General features: G+C 35.6%; 1 long non-coding RNA gene across 1 annotated transcript; it reads right to left on the bottom strand.

Annotated features, from left to right (window-relative positions):
• Positions 1 to 11,285: 11,285 nt before the first annotated feature.
• LOC138349037 (uncharacterized) lies at positions 11,286 to 20,280 on the bottom strand. The gene is made up of 2 exons (XR_011221566.1): positions 13,426 to 20,280; positions 11,286 to 11,534 (listed from the first exon to the last, which is right to left on the bottom strand). It is a non-coding gene; the product is annotated as an uncharacterized lncRNA (long non-coding RNA).
• Positions 20,281 to 27,100: the final 6,820 nt, after the last annotated feature.

Below are 27,100 nucleotides of genomic sequence, written 5' to 3'. Positions count from 1 at the left end.
AGACAAACCCTTAGACACCTTTCATTGCATAATCGCTAAAAAAGCAGAAAATTTAAAATTTTTCATAGAACATCATATGATAGAAGAGCACATCACACACACACACACACACACACACACACACACACACACACACACACACACACAGATATATATATATATAATCACAAGTACATAGTTGGACGCTAAGTCTCTTTGCCATCTTAGACTCAACATCAATAGAGTAGAATAAAGACATGACACTTAACAACATAAAATAATATCTAAGCTAGGCAACCCTTGAATCATAAGGGTCCCTTTACTTGCACTTGGGATATCTATCCAAGCTCCTCACTTAGTAGACATCCTTTAGCCATCACCACCTACACTCTGTGTAAAAAAGATTAAGAAGAACAGTATTAGTACAAGAATGCACCAAGTATGAAAACCATGCAAAAATATGCATTTAAAGAGGACCTTTCATTTGAAATCATGCAACATGTCTTTTTAATAAATTTCACGAACATAGGCACATATGAGCTCAATATAGTTCACATACATGATATAGACATAAATACTACTCATAATAGCACATGAAACCATTTATCATACTTTGAGGCATATTCAATACATACAATCCATTACCTCTCTAATGTCTTATTTCTTTCCTTAAGTACCCTCAAGTGCACTTAGTACAATGTATCACCTTGAGGTCACCTTACAGTAGCCTTTCATAGATAAGCTGCATAAACACAAGCACATATATTCGCAAGTCATAGGCACATTATAGACATCACTTCACATAAATACCATAACATAAGACAACTCCTAAGTCACACTAGTACAATTTGTAGATATCATTCCATAATACTACTTCCACCAAGTGTACCTAAGAAATCACCCTAGACTAGGCATAACATACTTAACAAGTCATACCACTTTCATTTATAACTAGGCATAACGCCACATACTTCATAGCATCAATTAAGACTCTTTCCTGTACTACAACCTTAGTCATAACTCATTTAGTTCATAACATAAGTAAACCACCCTCACAACCCCTTCACAAACTTACTTGTTCAACGTACATATAGAGTCCACACATCCACATATACTAAGTAAACTCACTTAGAATCTGTAAGTACAATTCACATGCATACTTATAATGCATATCTTGACATATCAAAGTCACTTAACATGCATCCATACAATACATACATAACATAAGTCTTTACTTCATAAGAGGCTCCAATCCTATCCTTTCTTGAATTCATCTAGTTCAATGTATATGTAGGGTCCATAGTTTTCCCTATACTAAGTACACTTCTCAAGGAATTTGATTAGAATTTACATTTTTATTTTAGTTAATTTATTAACCTTTGGGAGACATAACCATAACAAATATAGACCATGTGAGACACATGGAATCCGGTGTTCTACTTCCACACCGAAAAGATGGGTTAACACTTGCCTAAGGTGCAACCAATCGTACATCGCAATATAAGTGGTATCCAGAAGCTATAACACTCGGGGGAACGTAGTTATGAAACACGGAGATTGCTTCTAGAAACCTTGACTTACTAGCGTGGAGGTTTTCATATCATGATACAACATCTATTTTGGGAACCCGGACTTGCTAAATGTGAAGGTTCTCTTCTGGGAAGCCGGACCTACTAATGTGAAGCTCCCACTCTCATTTGTCATGTTCACTCGGTGCTAGGCTCTAACTCCCCTTTTTATTATATTTAGTTAAGCCTTAAATATTCTAATGCACAAGGAAGGCTTTAGGAGCTTGCTCCTTCATACATCATATAACTCAAAGGTTTCTAAGATGATAATGTCCTTTCATCATAGACCCTACTTCATGTGAGAATGTCCTGTCACATATTCATACAATCATACATCGTGTGTGTGTGCACAGGATGTGAGATCTACCTTCACATAAACACCTCTAGTCACACATTCTAATAAATTAATTAACCCTATACTTTCATGCATAAAATAGGTAATGATGCATTGGAGAACTACCATTTCCTTAGTCATCACAAATCTACCCTACTCATAGATATGCATGAAGTGTGTGTGTGTACATTGGTCAACATGATCATATAATGGCTATCATATAGCCTTGAGGAAGCCACCCTCTGAATATCACAACATAATGTACAACATTCCTCAAGTCTCAAGTCATACACACATATATAGTATTAACGACTATAAACTACACACACTAACATTACATCATAGGAGACAAGAACTTACTCAATTATTAAAATAGAAGACTCCTAGCATACTTTGATCACACATTCATATAGGGTTCATATAGGTCGGGGTAATGCTATTAGAGTACTCATCAACATTAACCTCTTGGACCACACCTAACCCTAACATAATCATCACATATATACATAGCATCATCCATAAACCTAAATCATGCAACTAGTGTGGGAGACTACTAATATACTTTACATAACATCAATTCACTTAAATAATGATATTAGAATCAATGCTAAATCCTTCATCTTCCTAAACATGGAATCATTATATCAATTCATTTTGCATCTAATGCCTTAAAGGCCATGATTATTACACATATAGATGTACAAGAATGTAAATACCACCACCATAAGTGGACCATACCAATCAACACTATCCAATAGACATTCTAAGCTAATTTGGGGAAATAAGTCAACTTTCCAAATCTCCAAGCTAATGATTCTCTTTTATCATTCCTCCACAATTCATATTCAATTAATATAGATAGTACTAGCAATAAGCAATTCCATACAATCTAATCACAATTCAATAAACATTAAGTCAAGATCACAAGACCCACATTATAGGCTATGAAAAATTAAGAGGATCATGGGTTCATTGTTAGATAGACATTCATCATAAAATCAGTAACTAAACATATATTCATCATTATAATGCTTTTGAAATCACTTTAATAATGAACCCATGGCTAGATTGAAATATAGAATTTTTGACTTAGAATCATGTTTAGGAAAAATCTGTAAAAGGACTTTATAGATGTCACGATTGGAGTTAAGACCCCAGTCGAGACTGGCGTTGTTGACATCTCAAAGGTCGCAGGTAAGCCTACTTATGAAATTTTTACTTTATCTAGGTTAATTTTAGCGGAAAATTGGAAACTTTTTGTTTCTTATCATGCATAAAGTTTATTCTACTTAAATTAATAATTTTCACAATCAACCATCTAACATTAAGATTATCAACTGAAAGAAATAGTTCAGTACTGCATTAAATGTATAATTGCCAAAATGGCACCAATACAATGACTGAAATAAAAATGGACAGAAACACTAGTCGAACATACTCCACTAGATCAATTCTATAACTAAGCTAGATTATAATGGGCAAGCATCCTCGAAAGCATGAGGGCCTACCAAGTCCGAATGAATGCTCCACGTCCAGATAGTTTTAGCATGAACTTGTAGCTCTAGCGTCCACCTGTGCCTGTACCTAAAATAGTAGAGTTGTATAGGGTTAGTACACACTTGTACTAAGTATGGGTATATTTAATCAGACACCAAGGAAATGCATGAGTAATAATAACTCTTTCCTAACAACATGATTATGGAATGTCAAGTTAGTGACTTGCCAAATTGGGATTAGGAAAGTTGGTGAGCTTTCCAAATTTGGATTAGGAAAGTGAGTGAGATTCTAAATTTGGATTAGGAATGTCATTACATGAGAGAAACATGCATAATCATACTTATCATATTGCACACAACACATAACATCTCGTACATAGCACATAACATATTGCATATAACACATAACATTTTGCATATCATTCGTTCATATGCCATGAGACCTTGGAATCATGGACTTGACTTCAAGACATCCCAAAAATGAGGGCTGAATATATGGGACCTCAACTAGGGAGCCTTATTTAGCAAACACAAAGACTGCTTCAACCATTCATACGTACTTCATTTCATTTCATTCATGGGCTAGTATAAACACCAACTATAGCTAGGATGTAGTTTAAGACTTTCATCGGGATTGCTTTAAAATGACTAAGAATGACCTAATGTCATTACTTAAGTCTTAATCACCTCTTGATTATCTTATCCTAACACCTTTGGTATTGTTCATTTCATTATGTGCATCATTTGAGGCTACCCTCATTCATTCATGGAGACATTTAACTTTAACTGACATAGATCATGTGAGAATCATGAAACTCTCCCCCACATCGTAAAGAGGTAGAATCACCGGACAAAGTTACCCAAAACATACTAGCATACATGAGAATTGAACCCCGCCAGATCCCTATTTTGGCAGTATTGGTTCAAAGACTAGGAGATATAAGGAGACCATACACGACATGCCCAACAGTCTCATTTCATGAGAGTTACGTGAACCTCCTCTCTTCCCGAAAGAAGGCATTACCACTCATAGCTAGTCTATCGGTACTCAGTATAAAGTTCCATTACATTCAACTCATAAGTCATGGAAGCTGGCTTCTAGTATGAGGACATCATGGCTCAATAGATGATTTCTCATCTTATCATTAGTATTGAGTGTGTTAATGTCAATACTTTCATTAGAGTGTTCATAGAGACTGTTCTCTTCATTAACTTGACACTCTCATCGCTGAGTACGTTTTGGTAACATTTACTTAGGCTCATTTGAGATTGGTCTCATTTTCTTACATTATCCTCATATCATGTTGTCACCACATTCATTAACATTAGCACATTCTTTCTTCATAATTATTCACCCAATTTTTTTTACATGAATGTACATTTCATCATATGCCAATGAACTTGGCCATTTGTGTGTTTCACACTCTTATTTAACCCTATTAGGGTTTCATCAGTTCATTAAAAAATATTCATTTCATTGTATGCCAATGCACTTGGCCATTTAGTGTGTTTTACACTCTTACTTAACCCTTCTAGGGTTATGTCATTTCATTATGTACATCTTCTTGTTCACTTATTTTTAAACATATGCTAGACTTATGGGTCTATATATACAAGCCACGAGGCTTCATTCAAAGTTCATTTAAGTGATTCATATCTTCCAAAGATTGTGTGGTACAAGACTTATGCATCTTGTAAGTGTACCAAGATCTCGATTTTGAAATATATAGGCAACATTATTTTTGAATATTTATTCACGTATGACTTATGTAGTAATACAAAATTTGGGCAAAAGAGTCCGTTTTCGAATTATTTGAACAACCCTTAGCCATTTTCTTAATTTCGATTTTTGCGTCCTTTGGCTTGGGGATCCAGGTTCAATAATCAAAGCTACCATAAGTATTTATTCTTTCTTTGCTTCACTTTTATTCTAGGCAGCTTGCTGAGGGCATGGGATAAATTCCCCAAGACCCTATCTAATTTATTTAATTGTTACCCTCTCCTTGCTCTCAATTTCTCTACTGACCAAGGGGTAGTGGGATCGATCCCCCACAACACTCTTTTCTTTGTAATTAATTTTCTTCTGTAGTTGCTGAGGGACGTGGGATCAATTCCCCACAACCCCATATATATATTTTTTATTCAGTTAGGGTCTTCTGTGTCGTAGGATCGAAACCCCACAATAACATTTAATTATGTTCCCCTGCTTGCGAATTTTGCCGGACCTAAACCCAGTTCGAGCCCATCCTAGCACACCCTTTTTAATTTATTTGTTAAGGTATGCCTTAGTGAAGTCTTGGGTTCGATCCCTGCAAAGCTGACCTATTTTTTTATTTTTATTTTTTTGATGTTAAAAATTTCCTGAAACTGTCTACTGCCTATTTCGAGGTTCTGTAAGTTTATTCCATGATTTTATGCATCATTTTATGCGTCATTTTAGCATTTGTTTTTTTAGTTATTGATTAGGGTTTTTAAGACAAGTTAGAGGAATGATTTGGTGATTTGTTTTTGCTAGAGTTGATATCATTTCAACCATGTAAATATCGCATCTTAGGAACATCTAATTTCACATAAAACACAAGTGATTCTATGTTATTAGCATGCTAAAATGGAGACTCCAAAGTCATAGTAACAACCCTGAACACATACATTCATGTGTGAATTCATGTGTACATTCATATTTGTGAAAGACACAAAAACATAAGCATATAATCATGGAAACATACTTGAAACGAGATCATCACGACACACAGTGTCCCTAAATTCTTCCAGCAAACATACCAACCTAAGATCACTGCGAGCTAGTTACAGGGAACATTAAAAGGGGGGAAAACCCTAGTTTTCGGAGTAGATTATTTGAGACTTAAGGGTCTCTTGGGAAAAGGACCAAGAGGAATAGAACCCATACCTTTTTGATTTTCAAACCTCGACTTGCTTCCAAAAGAAATCCTCCACACACACGTCCAACACAAAAAGTTCAACACCAAACTCGACGGAAAACCTTCTCTTTGCCTACGTGATTGATTTGTTATTTGTTTATAATTTTCGTTCATGAGTTCATCAAGTGTGAAGAAATTTGGTTTACATACATTTATTGAAGTTATTTGGCAGAGAGAATCATAAAAAACAGAGATAATGAACGTGAGAGTTGAGAGATAGATGTGAGAGAGAGTTGGAGTTTTATTATGCTTAGGAGTCTTGTTTAGGACTTAGTCAAATAAGGTTTTCATTAAATAAAAATACATTTTCCATTTTATTTTAAATAAGCTAATACATAATAACTATTAATTAATTACATCAATCTAACAACTTAAGTAAAAAAACATTAATTTATTGCTTCCACGTCGGTTCGAACCCGGGTGGAGCAAAACTTCACTTCAAGAGCCCATTTTTGGCCCTCTCTCCCCAAAATACCCCTCAACCTTACAAATTAAATAATTAATTATATGTTAAGGGTAATTAAAACAGTACCCTTATCTTGGAAAGAGACCATTTTAATCCTAGGCCCTCAAAACTATGATTTCCCATTTTTTAAGTCTGGTAAAGACTCAATCAAGTAAATCTTCGTATAAGAGAGCCCTACATGGATGGACCCAAACTTTTATAGATAACTAACTCCCCAAGTTAGTTGTCTTGGATTTTGTAAGGGTTCCTAGGTCTGGTTCTACGCACATCTATCGGTGTGAACCCTGGTCTAATCGTAGGCATTCTAGTCACATTAAGCATTACTTATCAAATCCATTTTTAGAGTTGTTACAATAGACGAATGGCTATATATAGATGAAGGATCACCATACCTTTTACATTAGAAAGACCATCAAAATCTGAGAAGAAATTCCAAAGAATCCACCTCCATAGCTTGTTCTTGAGCTTAGTCTTCAACAGAGGTTTTGGTGTTTTTGATTTCTAATATAGGGCTCTAGGTTTATGATAAGTTAATGGGTGTATAATGACCTAAAATCAGTATATAACACCCCCACAAAATACTCACAACACCCCCACATTGATTGCACCACTTTAGACAAGCCAAACATCACTTAAATTTTCAGAATTATCATCGGGGAATAGGTCCGCGTCGCGGAGCTGTTCCCACAAGGCTTTGGAAATAAATTCTTGTAAAATGAAGTGCTCGAACACGGCGCGATGCGCCTGTGTTTCACCAAGGCACAAACCTTGCTGCCTTGGGCAGCTTGCTTGTCCAAAGTTCGGTGTCCCTTCATGGACCCCTAGGGCAATCCTTGGTAGGTCAGAGCTGGACGTTTTGATCCTTAACATGATTATTAGGATACTAGGGTCAACTAAACTATCTTTCAACGCCAAAAAGCACATGAAAACAAGGAAAACATACAAGGACTCTCTAACACGTCTAAAGACCAACTTTTGAACGTCTTGGATGTTTGACCTCCAAACTTCTTCAGATCAATTATGCATACTATAACATAGTTAATTAGTCATTCAAGGAATTAATAAACTCATAAAAAACATGTTAGGATGTAATTCAACCTAGATCAGTTTGAGAGTGTAACATATTGGGGTGATATCCATGGAATTTTAGAGGGTTTAAAGATGAAAAATGGAGAAGAAAAGTCAGCATGCTCGTCTGACAGAGCCTAGGGAGCCACACCAACCAGAGCCCCTCATGAAAGTCTCTGTCTGTCAGGATCTGGCGCGCCGCGGCACGCAGAGCCCCTTAGGACAAGCTCTATCTGTCAGGCTGTGGCGCTCCATGCCTCTCAAAGCGCCAAGGACGCCTGGAGACCCTGTTGTTTCCCCATCTTTTCGTACTAGTTTCCATGTGATGTAGCCACATTTATTAGTTTATTCCAACACTAAGGTACATCTAAACATCATGAAATCATCCATATACATGAGATCAGGAATCTTGAATCCATAATTCAATTCAAGGAAATTTAAGGTCAAAGTCAAGGAAGTTAAGAAGTCAAGTCTAAAGCTAATAAGTAAGTTGATGTAAAGTTCTTAAAGGTTTTCATGAGTCTTATTTAAACATTTTAATTTTGTTTTAAGAATCAAGTCCTAGGATAAGTAAAGAGAAAGTTGAAGTTCTTTTCTTCAAAGGTATATGGGGACAAAGTATTCCCAAAGAGACTTAAAATGTTTTAAAATTTAACTAGTAAGAAAACTTTAAATTTCAAGAAGCCTTAGGGCAAGTTTTCAGAAAATAACTATAGCTTTCTAAAAGAAGCTAGCAAGGAAACTGTGGTTCCAATATAGCTTTGAGCTAAGTATTTGAGCACTAATCTTGTTTCTTTTAAAACATAAGAGCCAACATATTTTTGGGATTAGTATTAAACACCGATATGGCGGAGAGTTCAGATAACTCACATCCCTTATAAACCATGTGCCACCATTAGTAGAAAAGGTTCATACTTTTTAGATGAACACTTTACACAGTATACTAGTGTATGCATTAGGTAGTTTAGGTCTTATACTTTTGTTCGGGTATAAGATGCTCTGGAAGCATGAGGTAGATCATTGTATCATCATTGTAGATCAACATTTGGCGTACCACTGATCTAGTGAGCTGCTCAAAGTTTGTTGGTGAGCCTCCTTCATTTCTGAGGACATCCTTATCATTTAATTATTTGCTTCAGCATTCAGTTAAGGATGATTTGGGGTCATGTTCCAACATCCATCTTTATTTTAGAGGCTTTATACATAGATGGTAGTAGTTTTCTTAGTATTTTCCTTTCACTTGTAAATGACTAAGACATTTGGTTGCAATTTTTGGCTAATTACTTCTTTTAAGTTATTTACTTGAGTTATATCTTATGTTTAAGTCTTCTGCTGAGTTAAGTAAGCCAAACCTAGGGTTCGCTCAAGACCGACATTTTGATCATTAGTTTCTGACCATGTCCAGGGTGTAGGCTCAGGGTGTGACTATGACCATCTAGATACTAGGGTCACCACCAACCATTTTAGACTCCAAACGATACTTCAAAACAACGCAAACATACCAGAACACACTAGCACACGAAAGACTAGTTTCCAGATGTCTTGGTCGTCCTTTGACATTTGACCTGGTAACTTATTAAACCAACTATTAAATGTTGTTTCTCATATTATTAACAAGTTATTAATTCATAAAACTCATGTGAGGCTCTAGTTCATCCTATTTCATTTTGAGGATCCTTATATGTTTCATCTGAATTTTTCTTCAATTTTTGAATAGTATATCAAGTACGAATGGAGGTCAGTGGACTAAGGGGAAATTAACATGGTATCCTACTTTTGAAATTGTTTTTTATAAAAAATTCAAAAAATTCGGAGATTTTTTATGACTAATGTAGTACTCATCTTGAGCATGTGAATCGATGTTTGAGAGATATTGCAGTACTGACTCATCATGACAATGTAGCAAGGTTCAATGGCTATCAATAATGTTTGAATTTGGGGAAGATGGGTCTTTTTTAAATAAAAGAATTTAATTTACAAAGCCACATCATAGTTTTATATTAGTTTTGAGGTTTATTAAGATATTCACGCGCGTTATAAATGTGAAAAACAGCATGCAGAAGCGGTCCAAAATGATATGTTTAGTTTGGTCGAAAATAGTTTAGTGGGATAATTAGACTTGCGTAAACTTATGTGTCTATTTAAAATTAGGTCTAAGTTTAATGAGTATTTTATTGACATAAAATTTTGGTATGATATTTCAAAAGTTAATATTTTTAACTATTTTATTTTTTTAATAGTTGAAAATACATGTCTTGCTATTTTAAGATATGTTGTTGATAATTATTCTTATTCTCAAAGTATTAGAATTTTTATCGATACATTATGTTTATATATTTTTTCACAGTTAGTTAAATACGTTCAAATATTTGTTTATAAAATTATTATTTCTGTTTAATTTCATTTTTGACATGTCATTGGTTATGTTCATTATATTTTTTCATATTCATTTTATCTATTACACTCTAAATATTTATTTTGATATTTTGCACAAGTTGAAAATTCATTTTGATATGGATAAGATTTTATACACATATATTTTATTAACTGATGATTTTGGCCCACCATTTTAAGATATTGGTGTTGTACTATTGATGGTTTTCAATTCCCTATTTAAAGAATAACATGCTCATTATACTAAGAAGTGATAGATTAGATTTTAGGGGTAATTTTCAAATATATTTCAATTGTTCATTATTATTTTTTTAGTGACAAGATCACTGAAGCTCCACAGAAATCCAGTGAGTCCACCACCAAAACCCCACTTTTTTTTTTCTATCTTTCTCTTTTTTTTCATAAAACAAACACTTCCAAATCCCCGAACCCCTTTCGATTCTTTCCGTTTTTCTAGAGAGCATCTATATTAACAACAAATCAGTCTTCCTCATTTTCCTTTACTTTTCGGTGATTACCGCAAGACCTTTCTTCTCAATTTCCAGCCAGCTCAAAGATGGAACAACATTAAACAAACCACCACTATTTGAACCATTCAAAGAGTCGTGAAACCCAACAGCAAACATCCACCAAATGAATCCCCAAAACACATGTTAATCGACCACTCCCCTGAATCCACAACTCTGACAACTGGAGCTCGCTGCTTCCCTTACTCTCTCTCCTTTCACGATTTTTTCCTCAATTTTGCATGTATCCATCGAGCGTCATGTTCCACAGCCAACTGAACTTATTTCTCTCTCCTTAAATAGACCCAAACTTGTAACGACCCAGATTCTGGAATACGAATTGCAATCGGCGTCGTTGACCTGTCAGAGGTCGCAGACAAGCCTACTCACGTCGTCATTACATTCGTCGATTAATTTTAGTGGAAAATTTGAAACATTTAGTTTTGTTTGAAGAGTACATAGACTTCATATTTATAGCATGCATATGCGTATAAAGAAGTTCATTACTCATGTGTATCAACCATCTAATAAAGGATTATTAAATCTTGAAATAAATAGTTTTATAGCATAAGTGACAATTGCCAAAATGGCACCGTTACATAAGTCTGAACAAAATAGGAAAAAAATACTAGTGGAATATACTCCACTAGCCTAAACCTATTACTAAGCTCGAAACATAACGGTAGGCATCCTCGAATGCATGAGGACATACCAAGTCCGGATGAAAATCTCAGATGTCCAAACAACTACGATGAATGTCTTCAAAACCCTCTTGAACCAGCACCTAAAACAGTATAATGTATTGAATTAGAACACACTTGTACTAAGTATGGGTGCATACAAGTACACGCCAAGGACATGCATGATTAAGAAGAGCTCTTTTCTAACGATATGAGTTATGGAAAGCCAAGTCAGTTGGACATACCAAATAAGATTAGAAAAGTCATACCACGAAAGTAACATGCATCATCATTCTTTTCAAATATGCACCCAACACATAACAAATTTCATATCGCACATATCATTCATTTATATACCATTAGACCTTGGAATCACGGATTTAACATTAGGACTTCCCAAATGAGGGCTCACCATATGGGACCTCAACTCGGGAGCCTTCTTAAGCAATTACAGAGTCTGCTTCTTTCATTTATAAGTACGTCACATTATTCATTTCTTTCATTCGTAGGCTGATGTAAACGCCAGCTATACCTAGGATGAAGTTTAAGACACTCATTGGGATCATCAAGTGCAATGACTAGGACTAACCTAATGTTATTACCTGAATCTAGTTTCACCTCCTGATTGTCTTGCTATAGTCATGTAGTCACTCTTTCTTTGCTTATTAACTATGAATTCATTCTCAAGACTTTCTTTTGGAGTATGCTTCAGATTTGACTCTACATCATTCTACCCTCCCATAGGTGAGTACATTTGGTAACATCTTCCTAGACTTGGTTGAGACTTGCCTCACCATTCATCTTAGCCTCTTATCATGTTGTCACTATTTTTATTATCTTTAGCATATTAGCTCATCATAATTACTCACCCATCACGTGAATGGTCATTTCGTCATATGCCAATGCACTTGGCCTTTTAGTGTGTCTCACACTCTTAGTTAACCCCCCTAGAGTCACATCAATTCATCACATACATCTTAGGTTCACATACTTTTAAATGTATGCTGGACTTATGAATCCATACATACATGCCATGAGGCTTCATTCATAATTCGTCTAAGTGACTCATACTAACCAAAGATTTTGTGGTACAAGACTTATGCATCTTGTAAGTATGCCAATATCTTGAGTTCAATTCCTATGGGCAGCATTCATTAAATATTTATTCACATATGACTTATATTCAAGAGGATGTGCAATCGATCCCCCAACACTTCATTTTATTTTTCTTTAATATTTCTACAAACTTCCTCACCTATCCGAGATGTTGTGGTTCGATTCCCACACCCCTCATTTAATTTATTTAAAATTTTTCTCCTATCTCCCTCACCTATCCAAGAGGTTGTGGGTTCGATCCCCATCACCTCATTTTTTAAAATTATTTTCTTCTTTCATTCCTCAACTTTAACCTTAATCTATTTCGAATCCCCCTTGCCTCATTTTTTTGTTATTGAATTTTTAATAGCTTGCATATGGGGAGGTCTTGGGTTCAATCCCTAATGACCTCACATATTAATTTTTTCAAAAAAATTTCAGCATCTCACTTGTTGCTTAGGCAAGACCAAATTTCAAGATTTTCTGGAATTTGGTCACGTTTTTAATTAATTTTTTTCCTCAATTGTACGTTAGATTCTTTGGTAATTCGCTGGATATTTCGTACATTACTATTTTCATCTTCTCAAAGAAATCTTATACAAAAAAACACAAGGCTTTAAATGCCATTGTCATGCTCCAAAACATGCCCAAGAACACAACTACACACACATTGCACACATTTTCATCATCACATAAATCGGAACATACATACATGAATATAATAATAATGAAAACACATTATATACCTAATTTATACCAGAAAACATATCCAACCTGCAACAATCGATTGGAGCTGGTGACTGGGACATACAAAGGGGAACATTCCTAGTTTTCAGATTAGAATTAGACTAAATCTTAGGGGTCTCTTGGGAAAGGGACCAAGAGGAAGAAAACCCATACCTTTTTTTTTCGTTTAACACATTTCAAATATGATCTCAAGTCCTGCCATCTGCCATGAAAAACAAACGCTTCTCCAACAAAACTCACGAGCAAACCGTTTGACAAATCCTTTCGCTTTTTGTTTTTAGTTTAGTTTTTCTTTTGAGTCTTTGTGTGCAAGTTATTCAAGTGACGAACTTTAATTTTTTGTTCCTTTTTTCTGATGATGGACGTGAGAATGAGAGTGGGAGACGTGAGAATGAGAGTGGAGAGAGATGAGAGTAAGTTTAGGAGTTTTTGTTGAAGACTTTGTCAAACTAGCACTCCTTATTATTTATTTTTTTATTATTAATTTTTTAGTAAAAATATGATTTTCCCTTACTTAAATCAGAAAGTTATATACCAATTAATTCAACTTAATAATTCAATACAAATTAATTCAATTTAGTGATTGCTTTCACCAAGGATCGAACTCGGGTGAAGCCTAACTCACAAAAATGAGTCAGCTCGAGTCAACCCTACCCGAATTTTCCACTAATTATATTGATTAATTAAATATTTAGGGTAGTTACAATAGTACCCTTATCCTGAAAAATACCATTTTGCCCTTAGACCCTTCAAACTTAAGATTACTCCTTTCAAGTTTGGTTAAGACTCATCGATTTAATCTTTATATTCGGGTGCCCTACACGGCTTGACCCAACCTTTCTAGCTCAACTAACTCACTAAGTTGGTTGGCTTGACTGATGCATAGGTTCAGAGGTCTGGTTCAACGCACATCAATCCGTGTAAACCCGGTCTAATCTAGGCATTCTAGGTATGTTAAGCATTACTTAGCATAGTCAGTTTCGGGTTGTTATATTACACCCCTTTGGAACGATTGTCCTCGAATGACACTACTCTTTACAAACAACAAGTTAGTCATGCATAGAACATATGCATACATAAACTATTCAATAATTTTCATTGGTGAATATCTAATTCACTTATTCACATGATGGTGCACATCTTTGAAACCTACTAGCAGTTTAACATTAATAGACTGAGGAAACTCTTTCCTAACCTAGTCTAATCAAAGTATACAACATAAATAAACACATAAGTCACACAAATAAGCAACCAACATGATGACACAAACACATTAACCTCATACTAGTGCATAAAAGCATACATAGTCAAACACATGAAAGACTACTTAAGGCTACACACTCAAGACATCACCAGAAGTGCCTTCCCCTGCACCCCTAGACTTGAGTCCTTGGAGACTTTTCACTTGGACTATTAGGCTGATCTTTCTCCTTCCGTTTTTCTAGACCTCTCCTATTCGGACAATCCTTCATCATGTGACCCGATTTTCCGCAACTGTAATAAGCGTTAGAGCCCATCATACACTCTCCTCCATGTAGTTACCCACTCTTCCAACAAGGTGCCCTATCCTGAGGTGTATCTACTTCATTGCTTCTCTTAACTATAGGCTCGCAATTCCTATCATAGCGACCCTTAGATAAACTTGACTCCCCTTGGGGGGAGAGTCCCTTCTTAAACATGGGCTTATCGTTGACTTCAGTACACCTCTTCCTTGAAAAGTTCTCCTCAGCTTGTCTTTACCTGTTCCCCGCCCTAGTGTACCTTCTCCCTATGTTCATTTTCTAAAAGATAAGAATTGATGTTAGATACGCTCATAACACCAAGTAATCAGACATTAGAGAAGGCACGATAAGATAAGAAGAAGGGAGTTTTCCTAAGCATTATGCAGTCTCTAATTCATTATAGTGGTGCACTTCACTACCATAACTTAGAAATCACTTAATGTGGTTGATATGGTCTTGATATCTTGGATATTTAACCTAAAACCAAAGTTTGTCACAACCTGGATTCTTGAATCCGAATCGCAAGCCATTGACCTCTCAAAGGTCGCAAACAAGCCTTCTTACGTCATCATTACATTCATTCAATTAATTTTCACGGAAAATGTGAAACTTCTAATTTTGTTTGAAGTGTAGATAAACTTCATAGTTATTGCATGCATACACTTCTAAATAAGTTAATTACTCATGTGTATCAACCATCTAATAAAGGATTATTCAATGTTGAAATAAATAGTTTTATAACATAAGTAACAATTTCCAAAAGTGCACCATTACATAAGTCTGAACAAAATTGGAAAGAAATACTAGTGGAACATACTCCAATAGCCTAAACCTATTACTAAGCTTGAAATATAATGGCAGGAATCCTCCAATGCATGAGGACCTACAAAGTCTAGATGAAAATCTCTGATGTCGAACAACTACCTATTACTAAGCTTGAAATATAACGGCAGGAGTCCTCGAATGCATGAGGACCTACCATAGGAACTTCAACATTAACCGACATAGATCATGTTATCATCAGGAAATCCGGTGTATTCCCCACACCGAAAAGAGGTGGAGTCACTGGCCAAGGTGAAACCAAAACATCCCTAGCTTGCTTAGGTGGAAAACAACTAGCTAGTTCCCTATGTTGGTAGCATAGTTTAAAGACTAGTAGATTTTGGAAAGACCCATACTCACCTTGGTGGATAGTCTCATCTCATTATAATTATGTAACCTCCGTCCTTCTCGAAAGAAGACATCACCACTCATAGCTAGCCTATCGGTGCTCCGTTTAACGTTCCTATTTACATTAAACTCATACATCGTTGAAGCTTGCTTCTAGCATGAGGTAGTCATAGATCATTAGATGATTTATTATCTCTTTATTACATATTAAGTGTGAATTTCCCTTACACTTAAAAATAGAGTGTGACTAAGACTTGTCTCTTAATGTTAAACACTCTCTTAGTAGAGTACTTTTGGTGACCCTATATTGGCGTAGGTACAACTTGTCTACTTATACTAGCCTCTTATTGTGATGCGACCCTGTTCTTTCATAACATCCTTTCATTTCAAATTTACTCACCTTTCATTATTTGTTCATCGGATAACATATACATGCTCTTTTGAAATTTACATGGAGGGACATTGATTTTAGGCGTAGATACAACTTGTCTCATATGTACTAGACTATCCTCAAGTAGCCATTATTTCTTTTCTTATTCATCATTTAGTATAAATATACTCTCTTATAAATTTCATTTAGTGACATGGATTTTTAGGGGTAGATACAACTTGTCTCACTTGCAATAGCCTATAGTCATATAGTCAATCTTTCTTTGCTTATTAACTATGAATTCATTATTAACACTTTCTTTTGGAGTATGCTTGAGATTTGACTCTACAACATTCTATACTCCCATAGGTGAGTACATTTGGTAACATTTTCCTAGGCTTGGTTATGACTTGTCTCACCATTCATCTTAGCCTCTTATCATGTTGTCACTATATTCATTAGCTTTAGCATATTAGCTCTTCATAATTACTCACCTATTACGTTAATGTTCATTACATCATATTCGAATGCACTTGGCCTTTTAGTGTGTCCCACACTCTTACTTAACCCCCTTGGAGTCACATCAATTCATCACATAAAACTTAGGTTCACTTACTTTTAAACGTACACTAGGATTATGAATCCATACACCTAAGCCACGAGGCTTCATTTATAATTCGTCTAAGTGACTCATACCTACCCAAGGTTATGTCGTACAAGACTTACGCATCTTGTAAGTATGCCAAGGTCTCGAGTTTAATTCTTATGGGAAACATTCATTAATTATTTATTGACGTAAGACTTATGAATCAATACGGAATTGGGCAAGGGAATCTGGTTCCGAATCCCTTGAGAAACACTTAGTCTCATATTAAATTTTTATTTCTATTTTTCAGCTTGGAGACTTGAGGTGGAATCCCAACACCTACGCTTCTTTTTCCTTTGTTTTTATTTCCACTTTTTTTAAATGGAGACCAAGATGATGTGGGATTGATCCCCCACAACCTCATTTTATTTTTTCTTTAATTCTTCTCCTAAATTCCTCACCTATCCGAGAGGTTGTGGGTCGATTCCCACACCCCTCATTTTATTTATCTTTTAGTTTTGTCCTATCTCCCTCACCTAACCAAGAGGTTGTGGGTTCGATCCCCACACACCTCATTTTTTTAATTCTTTTCCTCTTTCGTCCTTCACTTGAGCCTTACCCAATTTTGAATCCCCCTTACTTTATTTTTTTTATTATTGAATTCTTAATAGCTTGCATGTTGTGAGGTCTTGGGTTCAATCCCTAATGACCTCACATCTTAAAAAGTTATTTTTTTTAAAATCTAAGCATCTCACTTGTTGCTTAGCCGAGACCAAATTTCTAGATTTTATGGAATTTGGTCACACTTTTAGTCCCTTTCTTTAATGATTTGTACGTTAAATTCTAAGGTAATTCGCTAGATATTTCATACATTATTATGTGCATCGTTTCCAAGAAATCTTATACAAAGAAACACATGGATTTAACATGTCGTTGTCATGCTCCAAAACATGCCCAAGAGCACGACTACAGACACATTGCACACAATTTTATCATCACATAAATCCGAACATACATACATGAACATAATCATAACGAAAACACATTATATCCCTAATTTCTTCCAGGAAACATACCCAACCTACAACAATTGATGGAAGATTGTGACACAGACATGCAAAGGGGAAAATTCCTAGTTTTCGGATTAAAATTTGACTGAAACTTAGGGGTCTCTTGGGAAAGGGACCAAGAGGAAGAAAACCCATAATTTTTTTTGTCGTTTAAAACCATTCAAATCTGATCTCAAGTTGTGACAACTCCCACAAAAAACAAAAGCTTCTCCAACAAAACTCACGCGCAAACCTTTTGAAAAATGCTTTCGCATTTCGTTTTTAGTTTAGTTTTTCTTTTGAGTTTTTCTGTGCAAGTTCTTCAAGTGATGAAATTTTAATTTTTTGTTCCTTTTTGATGATGATGGACGTGAAAATAAGAGTGAGGGACGTGAGAATCAGAGTGGAGAGAGATGAGCGTACGTTAGGAGTTTTTGTTGAAGACTTAGTCAAACTAGGACTCCTTGTTATTTTTTATTTTATTAATATTTATTTATTAAAAATATGATTTTACCTTTCTAAAACTAGAAAGTTAAATACCAATTAATTAAACTTAATCATTCAATACCAATTAATTTAATTTATTCATTGCTTCCACCAAGGATCAAACCCGGGTGAAGCCTAACTCACAAAAATAAGTCAGCTCGGGTCAACCCTACCCGAATTGTCCACTAATTATTTTAATAAATAAATATTTAGGGTAATTATAATAGTACACTTAGCCTGGAAAATACCATTATACCCTTAGACCCTTCAAACTTAAGATTATCCCTTTCAAGTTCGGTTAAGATCATCCGGGTGAATCTTAATATTCGGGTGCCCTACACGGCTGTACCCAACCTTGCCTAGCTCAACTAACTCACTAATTTGGTTGGATTGGCTGATGCATAGGTTCAGAGGTCTGGTTCAACGCACATCAATCTGTGTGAACCTGGTCTAATCTAGGCATTCGAGGTACGTTAAGCATTACTTAGCATAGTCAATTTCGAATTGTTACATTATCCCCTCATTAGGAACATTCATCCCCGAATGACACTACTCTTTGCTAACAACAAGCCAGTCATCCATAGAACGTATGCACACATAAGAAATTCAATACTTTTCATTGGTGAATATCTTATTGGCATATTAGCGTGATGGTGCACATCTTTGAAACCAACTAGCAGTTTCACATTAATAGACTGAGGAAACTCTTTTCTAACCTAGTCTCATCAAAGTATACAACACAAATAAACACATAAGTCACATAAATCAGCAACCAACATGGTGATCCAAACACATTAAACTTATACTAGTGCATAAAACCATACACAGTCAAACACATGAAAGACTACTTAAGTCTACACACTCGAGACATCACCAGAAGTGCCTTCCCTAGAACCCTAGACTTGAGTGCGAAGAATTGTTTCCTCCTTTGATCTTCTTCACTTGGAATATTAGGCTGAAATTTATCCATCCCTTTTCTCGACCTCTCTTATTCGAATAATCCTTCATCACGTGACCAGGTTAGCCACAACTGTAACAAGCGTTAGAGCCCATCAGACACTCTCCTCCATGCAGTTTTCCACACTTCCTACAATGTGGACTGTCCTGAGGTTTATGTACTTCAATGTTTCTCTTAACTATGGGCTCGGAATCCCTATTTTTGCAACCCTTTGATAAAATTGACTCCCCTTGGTGGGAGAGTCCCTTCTTAAACTTGTTCTTATCCTTGATTTTAGTACTACTTTTCCTTGAAAAATTTTCCTCAGCTTACCTTGACCTATTACCTGCCCTACTGTGCCTCCTCCTTGTGTTTATTTTCTTAAAGATAAGAATTGATGTAATATACACTCATAACACCAAGTAATCAGACATTAGAGAAGGCATGATAAGATCAGAAGAAGGGATTTTTCTGAAGCATTATGCAGTCTCTAGTTCATGATAGTGGTGCACTTCACCAGGATAACTTAGAAACTATGTAACGAGGTTGTTATGAGCCTAATGTATTAGATATTTAACCTAATGATCTTATTCCAAGTTTTTCATGATCTGGATTCTTGGATCCAAATTGCAATCGGCATCGTTGACCTCTCAGAGGTCGCAGACAAGCCTACTTACATCGTCATTACATTCCTTTGGTTAATTTTAGTGGAAAACTTGAGATTTTTAGTTTTGTTTGAAGTGTACATAGACTTCATAGTAATAGCATGCATACGCATATAAACAAGTTTATTACTCATGTGTATCAACCATCTAATAAAGGATTATTCAATCTTGAAATAAATAGTCTTATAGCATAAGTAACAATTGCCAAAATGACACCGTTACATAAGTCTGAACAAAATAGGAAATAAATACTACTGGAATATACTCCACTATCCTAAACCTATTATTAATCTCAAAATATAGCGTCATGCATCCTCAAATGCATGAGGACCTACCAAGTCTTGATGAAAAGCTAGGATGTCCGAATAGCTGCAATGAATGTCTTTAACACCCTCCTTAACCTGCACCTAAAATAGTATAATGTTTTGGATCAGTATACACTTGTACTAAGTATGGGTGTATGCAAGTACACACCAAGGACCTACATGATTAAGAAGAGCTCTCTCCTAACGATATGAATTATTAAAAGCCAAGTAAGTTGGACTTGCCAAATCAGATTAGGAAAGTTATGCTATGAGAGTATAATGCATCATCATTGTTTTCATATTGCACCCAACACATAACATATTTCATATAGCCCATACATATATCACATATCATTCGTTTATATACCACTAGACCTTGGAATCACGAATTTAACATTAGGACTTCGTAAATAAGGGCTCAACATATGGGACCTCAACTTGGGAGCCTTCTTTAACAAACACAGAGTCTACTTCTTTTGTTCCTTCATTCATCACATTATTCATTTAATTTATTCATAGGCTGATGTAAACACCATCTATGCCTAGGATGAAATTAAAGACTCTCATCGGGTTCATGAAGTGCAATGACCAAGAATTATCTAATGTCATTACCTGAATCTGGTTTCACCTCCTAATTATATTGCACATACACCTTCGTTATCATTTATTTCATTATCTTTTATACTTTAAGGAACTTCAACTTTAACCTATATAGATCATGTGAGCATCTTGAAATCTGGTGTCTCCCCCAAACCGAAAAGAGGTGGAGTCACTGGCCAAGGTGAAACCAAAACATCCCTAGCTGGCTTAGGTGGAAAACCACTGGCTAGTTCCCTATGTTGGCATCATAGTTCAAAGACTAGGAGATTTGGGGAGACCCGTACCTACATTTTTGGACAGTCTCATCTTAGGAGAATTACGTGAAACTCTGTCTTTCCCGAAATAAGGCATCACCACTCAACTCTAGCCTATCGGTGCTCCGTTTAACATTCCTATTTACATTCAACTCATACATCATCGAAGCTTGCCTCTAGCATGAGGTAGTCATAGCTCATTAGAAGATTTATCATCTCTTCTCTACGTATTAAGTGTGAATTGTCCTTAAACTTATATATAGAGTGTGATTGAGACTTGTCTCTTAATGTTCAACACTCTCTTAGGTGAGTACTTTTGGTGACCTTACATTGGCATAGTACAACTTGTCTCACTTATACTAGCCTCTTATTGAGATGCCACCCTGGTCTTTCTTAACATCTTTTCATTTAATCTTTACTCACCTATGATTATTTGTTCACCGGATAACATATACATGTTCTTTTAAAATTTACATGTAGGGACATTGATTTTAGGTGTAGATACAACTTGTATCACTTCTACTATCCTATAATCATGTATCCATTCTTTCTTTTCTTATTCATCGTTTAGCATTAATATACTCTCTTAGAAATTTCATTTAGTGACATTGATTTTTAGGCATAGATGCAGCTTATCTCACTTGCAATAGCCTATAGTCATGAAGTCACTCTTTCTTTTCTTACAAACTATGAATTCATTCTTAAAACTTTCTTTTGGAGTATGCTTCAGATTTGACTCTCAACATTCTATACTCCCATAGGTGAGTACATTTGGTAACATTTTACTTGGCTTGGTTGAGACATGCCTCACCATTCATCTTAGCCTCTTATCATGTTGTCACTATTTTCATTAGCTTTAGCCTATTAGCTCTTCATAAATACTCACCCATTACATGAATGTTCATTTCGTCATAAGCCAAGGCACTTGGACTTTTGGGGTGTCTCACACTCTTACTTAATCACCCGGAGTCACATCAATTCATCAAATACATCTTAGGTTCATTTACTTTTAAACGTACGCTGGGCTTATGAATCCATACATACAAGCCATGAGGATTAATTCATAATTCGTCTAAATGACTCATACTTACCGAAGGTTCTATCGTACACGACTTATGCATCTTGTAAGTATGCCAAGGTCTCAAGTTCGATTCGATGGGCAACATTCATTAAATATTTATTCACATAAGACTTATGCATCAATTTGGAATTGGGAAAGGGAATCCGGTTTCGAATCCCTTGAGAAACACTTAGTCTCATATTCAATTTTTGATTTCTATTTTTCAGCTTGGAGACTTGAGGTCGAATCCAAACACCTACGCTTGTTTTTCCTTTCTTTTTCTTTCCTATCTTTTTTGATGGAGACCAACACGATGTGGGATCGATTCCCCACAACCTTATTTTATTTTTCTTTAATTTTCTCCTAAATTCCTCACTTATCCGAGAGGTTGTGGGTCGATTCCCACACCCCTCATTTTATTTTGCTTTTAGTGTTCTCCTATCTCCCGCACCTATCCAAGAGGTTATGGGTTCGATCCCCACACACCTCATTATTTTTTAATTATTTTACTCTTTCATTCCTTCACTTGAGCCTTACCCCATTTTGAATCCCCCTTACCTCATTTTTTTATTTTTGAATTTTTAATAGCTTGCATATGGCGATGTCTTTGTTTCAATACCTATTGACCTCACATCTTAATTTTTTTTAAAAATTTCAGCATCTCACTTGTTGCTTAGCCGAGACCAAATTTCTAGATTTTCTTTAATTTGGTCAATTTTTGTTCCATTTTCCCCATCATTTGTACGTTAGATTGTTAGGTAATTCGCTGGATATTTTTTACATTATTATGTGCATATATTCCAAGAAATCTTACACAAAGAAACACAAGGCGTTAATATGCCATTGTCATGCTCCAAAACATGCCCAAAAACACGGCTACACACATATTGCACACATTTTCATCATCACATAAATCTAAACATACATACATGAACATAATCATCACGAAAACACATTATATCCCTAATTTATTCCAGCACACATCCCTAATCTCACTTGTTGCTTAGCCGAGACCAAATTTCAAGATTTTATGGAATTTGGTTACATATTTAGTCCCTTTCTTTCATGATTTGTATGTTAGATTCTAAGGTAATTCCCTGGATATTTCATACATTATTATGCGCTTTTTTTCCAGGAATTCTTATACAAAGAAACACATGGATTTAACATGTCATTGTCATGCTCCAAAACATGCCCAAGAACACGGCTACGGACACATTGCACACAATTTTATCATCACATAAATCTGAACATACATACATGAACATAATCATAACAAAAAAACATTATATCCCTAATTACTTCCAGAAAACATACCCAACCTACAACAATCGATGGGAGATAGTGACACGGACATGCAAAGGGGAACATTCCTAGTTTTCAGATTATAATTTGATTGAATCTTAGGGGTCTCTTGGGAAAGAGACCAAGACGAAGAAAATCCATAATTTTTTTTCCGTATAAAACCTTTCAAATCTGATATCAAGTTGTGCCAAATCCCACGGAAAACAAAAAATTCTCCAACAAAACTAACGCGCAAACCTTTTGAAAAATGCTTTCGCTTTTCGTTTTTAGTTTAGTTTTTCTTTTGAGTTTTTCTATGTAAGTTTTCAAGTGATGATCTTTGATTTTTTGTTCCTTTTTGATGATGATGTACGTGAGAATGAGAGTGAGGGATGTGAGAATGAGAGTGGAGAGAGATGAGCATATGTTTAGGAGTTTTTGTTGAAGACTTAGTCAAACTAGGACTCCTTGTTATTTATTTACTTTAATATTAATTTTTTATTTAAAGTATGATTTTCCCATGCTTATATCAGAAAGTTCAATACCAATTAATTAAACTTAATCATTAAATACCAATTAATTTAATTTAATCATTGCTTCCACCAAGGATCGAACCCAGGCGAAGCCAAACTCGCGAAAATGAGTCAGTTCAGGTCAACCCTACCCGAATTGTCCACCACTTATATTAATTAATTAAATATTTAGGTTATTAAAATACTATCCTTAGCATGGAAAAGATCATTTTACCCTTAGACCTTCAAAAACTTAAGATTATCCCTTTCAAGTTCGGTTAAGACTCATCCGATTTAATCTTTATATTCGGGTTAACTACACGACCGGACCCAGCCTTGCCTAGCTCAAATAACTCTCTAAGTTGGTTGGCTTGGCCGATGCATAGGTTCAGAGGTCTGGTTCAACGTGCATCAATCCGTGTAAACCCGATATAATCTAGGCATTCTAGGTACGTTAAGCATTACTTAGCATAGTCAATTTAGGATTGTTGCATTATCCCCCCATTTGGAACATTCATCCTCGAATGACTATAGTCTTTACTAACAACAAGTTATTCATCCACAGAACATATGTATACATAAGCAATTCTATTCTTTTCATTGGTGAATATGTGATTCACATATTAGCATGATGGTACACATCTTTGAAACATACTAGCAATTACACATAAATAGATTGAGGAAACTGTTTCCTAACCTAGTCCCATAAAAAGTATACAACATAAATAAACACATAAGTCACACAAATCATCAACCAACATGGTGACTCAAACATATTAACCTTACACTAGTGCATAAAACTATACACAGTCAAACACATGAAAGACTGATTAAGTCTACACACTCGAGACATCACCATAAGTGCCTTACCCTGCACCCTAGACTTGAGTGCGAAGATTTGTTGCCTCCTTGGAGCTTCTTCACTTGGACAATTAGGCTGAACTTTCTCCTTCCCTTTTTCTTGAACTTTCCTATTTGGACAATCCTGCATCATGTCACCTGGTTTTCTACAACTGTAACAAGCATTAGAGCCCATCATACACTCTCCTCCATGAAATTTTCTACACTTCCTTCAAGGTGGACTCTTCTGAGGTGTATCTACTTCATTGTTTGGGCTCAGAATCCCTATCGTAGCAATGCTTGGGTAAACTTGACTCCTCTTGGTGGGAGAGTACCTTCTTAAACCTAGTCTTATCCTTGATTTCAGTACTACTCTTCCTTAAAAAATTCTCCTCATCTTTCCTTGACTAGTTCCCTGCCATAGTGTGCCTCCTCCTTGTATTAATTTTATGAAAGATAAGAATTGATGTTAGATACACCCGTAACACCAAGTAATAAGACATTAGAGAAGGCACGATAAGATCATAAGAAGAGAATTTTCCAACACTTCACCACCATAACTTCGAAACTATGTAACATGGTTGATATGAGCCTGATGTCTTGGATATTTAACGTTATTATATGATACCAAGTTTTTCACGACCTGGATTCTGGAATCAATATTGCAACTGGCGTCGTTGACCTCTCTGAGGTCGCAGACAAGCCTACTTATGTCGTCATTAAATTCATTCAGTTAATTTTACTGGAAAATTTAAAACTTCTAGTTTTGTTTGAAGTGTAAAGAAGTTCAATACTTATGTGTATCAACCATCTCATAAAGGATTATTCAATCTTGAAATAAATAGTCTTATAGCATAAGCAACAATTGCAAAAATGGAACCATTACGTAATCCTGAACAAAATAGGAAAGAAGTACTAATGAACATACTCTACTAGCATAAACCTTATACGAAGCTCAAAACATGACGGCATGCATCCTCAAATGCATAACATGTCTGGATGAAAAAGCTTTGATGTCTTAACAACTACAATGAATATTTTCAACACCCTTCTTAACCCGCACCTAAAATAGTATAATGTATGAGATTAGTGCACACTTGTACTATGTATGGGTGTAAGCAAGTACATACCAAGGACATGCATGATTACGAAGTGCTCTCTCCTAACGATATGAGTTATGGAAATCCAAGTTAGTTGGACTTGCCAAATCAAATTAGGAAAGTCATGCTATGAGAGTAACATGCATCACCATTCTTTTCATATTGCACCCAACACATAACATATTTCATATAGACCATACATATATCACATATCATTCGTTTATATACCATGAGACCTTGGAATCAGCAATTTAACATTGGGACTTCCCAAATGAGGGCTCAACATATGGGACCTCAACTTGGGAGCCTTCTTTAGCAAACACATAGTCTACTTATTTCATTCATACATTCATCACATTATTCATTTTATTCATTCATAGGCTGATGTAAACACCAGCTATGCCTAGGATGAAGTTTAAGACTCTCATCGGGATTATAAAGTGCAATGACCAAGAATGACCTAATGTCATTAACTGAATCTAGTTTCACATCCTTATTGTCTTGCACATAAACCTTCGATATCGTTCGTTTCATTATCTTTCATACTTTGAGGAACTTCAGCTTTAACTGACATAGATCATGTGAGCATCTTGAAATCCGGTGTCTTCCCCAAACCAAAAAGAGGTGGAGTCATTGTTCAAGGTGAAACCAAAACATTCCTATCCAGCTTAGGTGGAAACCCACTTGCTAGTTCCCTATGTTGGCAGCATAGGTCAAAGACTATGAGATTTAGGGTGACCCATACCCACCTTTGTGGAAAGTCTCATGTCATGAGAATTAGGTGAACCTCTGCCTTTCCCGAAAGAAGGAATCACCACTCATAGCTAGACTATCGGTTCTCTGTTTAAAATTCCTATTTACATTCAACTCATACATCATAGAAGATCGCTTCTAGCATGAGGTAGTCATAGCTCATTAGATGATTTATCATCTCTTCTTTATGTATAAGTGTGAATTTTCATTACACTGACAAATATAGTGTGATTGAGACTTTTCTCTTAATGTTCAACACTCTCTTACGTGAGTACTTTTGGTGACCTTATATTGGCGTGGTAAAACTGTCTCACTTATACTAGCAACTTATTGTGATGCCATCCTGTTATTTCTT

Source organism: Solanum lycopersicum, chromosome 6, assembly GCF_036512215.1.
Source record: "Solanum lycopersicum chromosome 6, SLM_r2.1".
NCBI classification, from domain to species: Eukaryota; Viridiplantae; Streptophyta; class Magnoliopsida; order Solanales; family Solanaceae; genus Solanum; species Solanum lycopersicum.
Note: the sequence above shows the minus strand (reverse complement) of the source record. Positions and strands in the feature narration are given on the sequence as shown.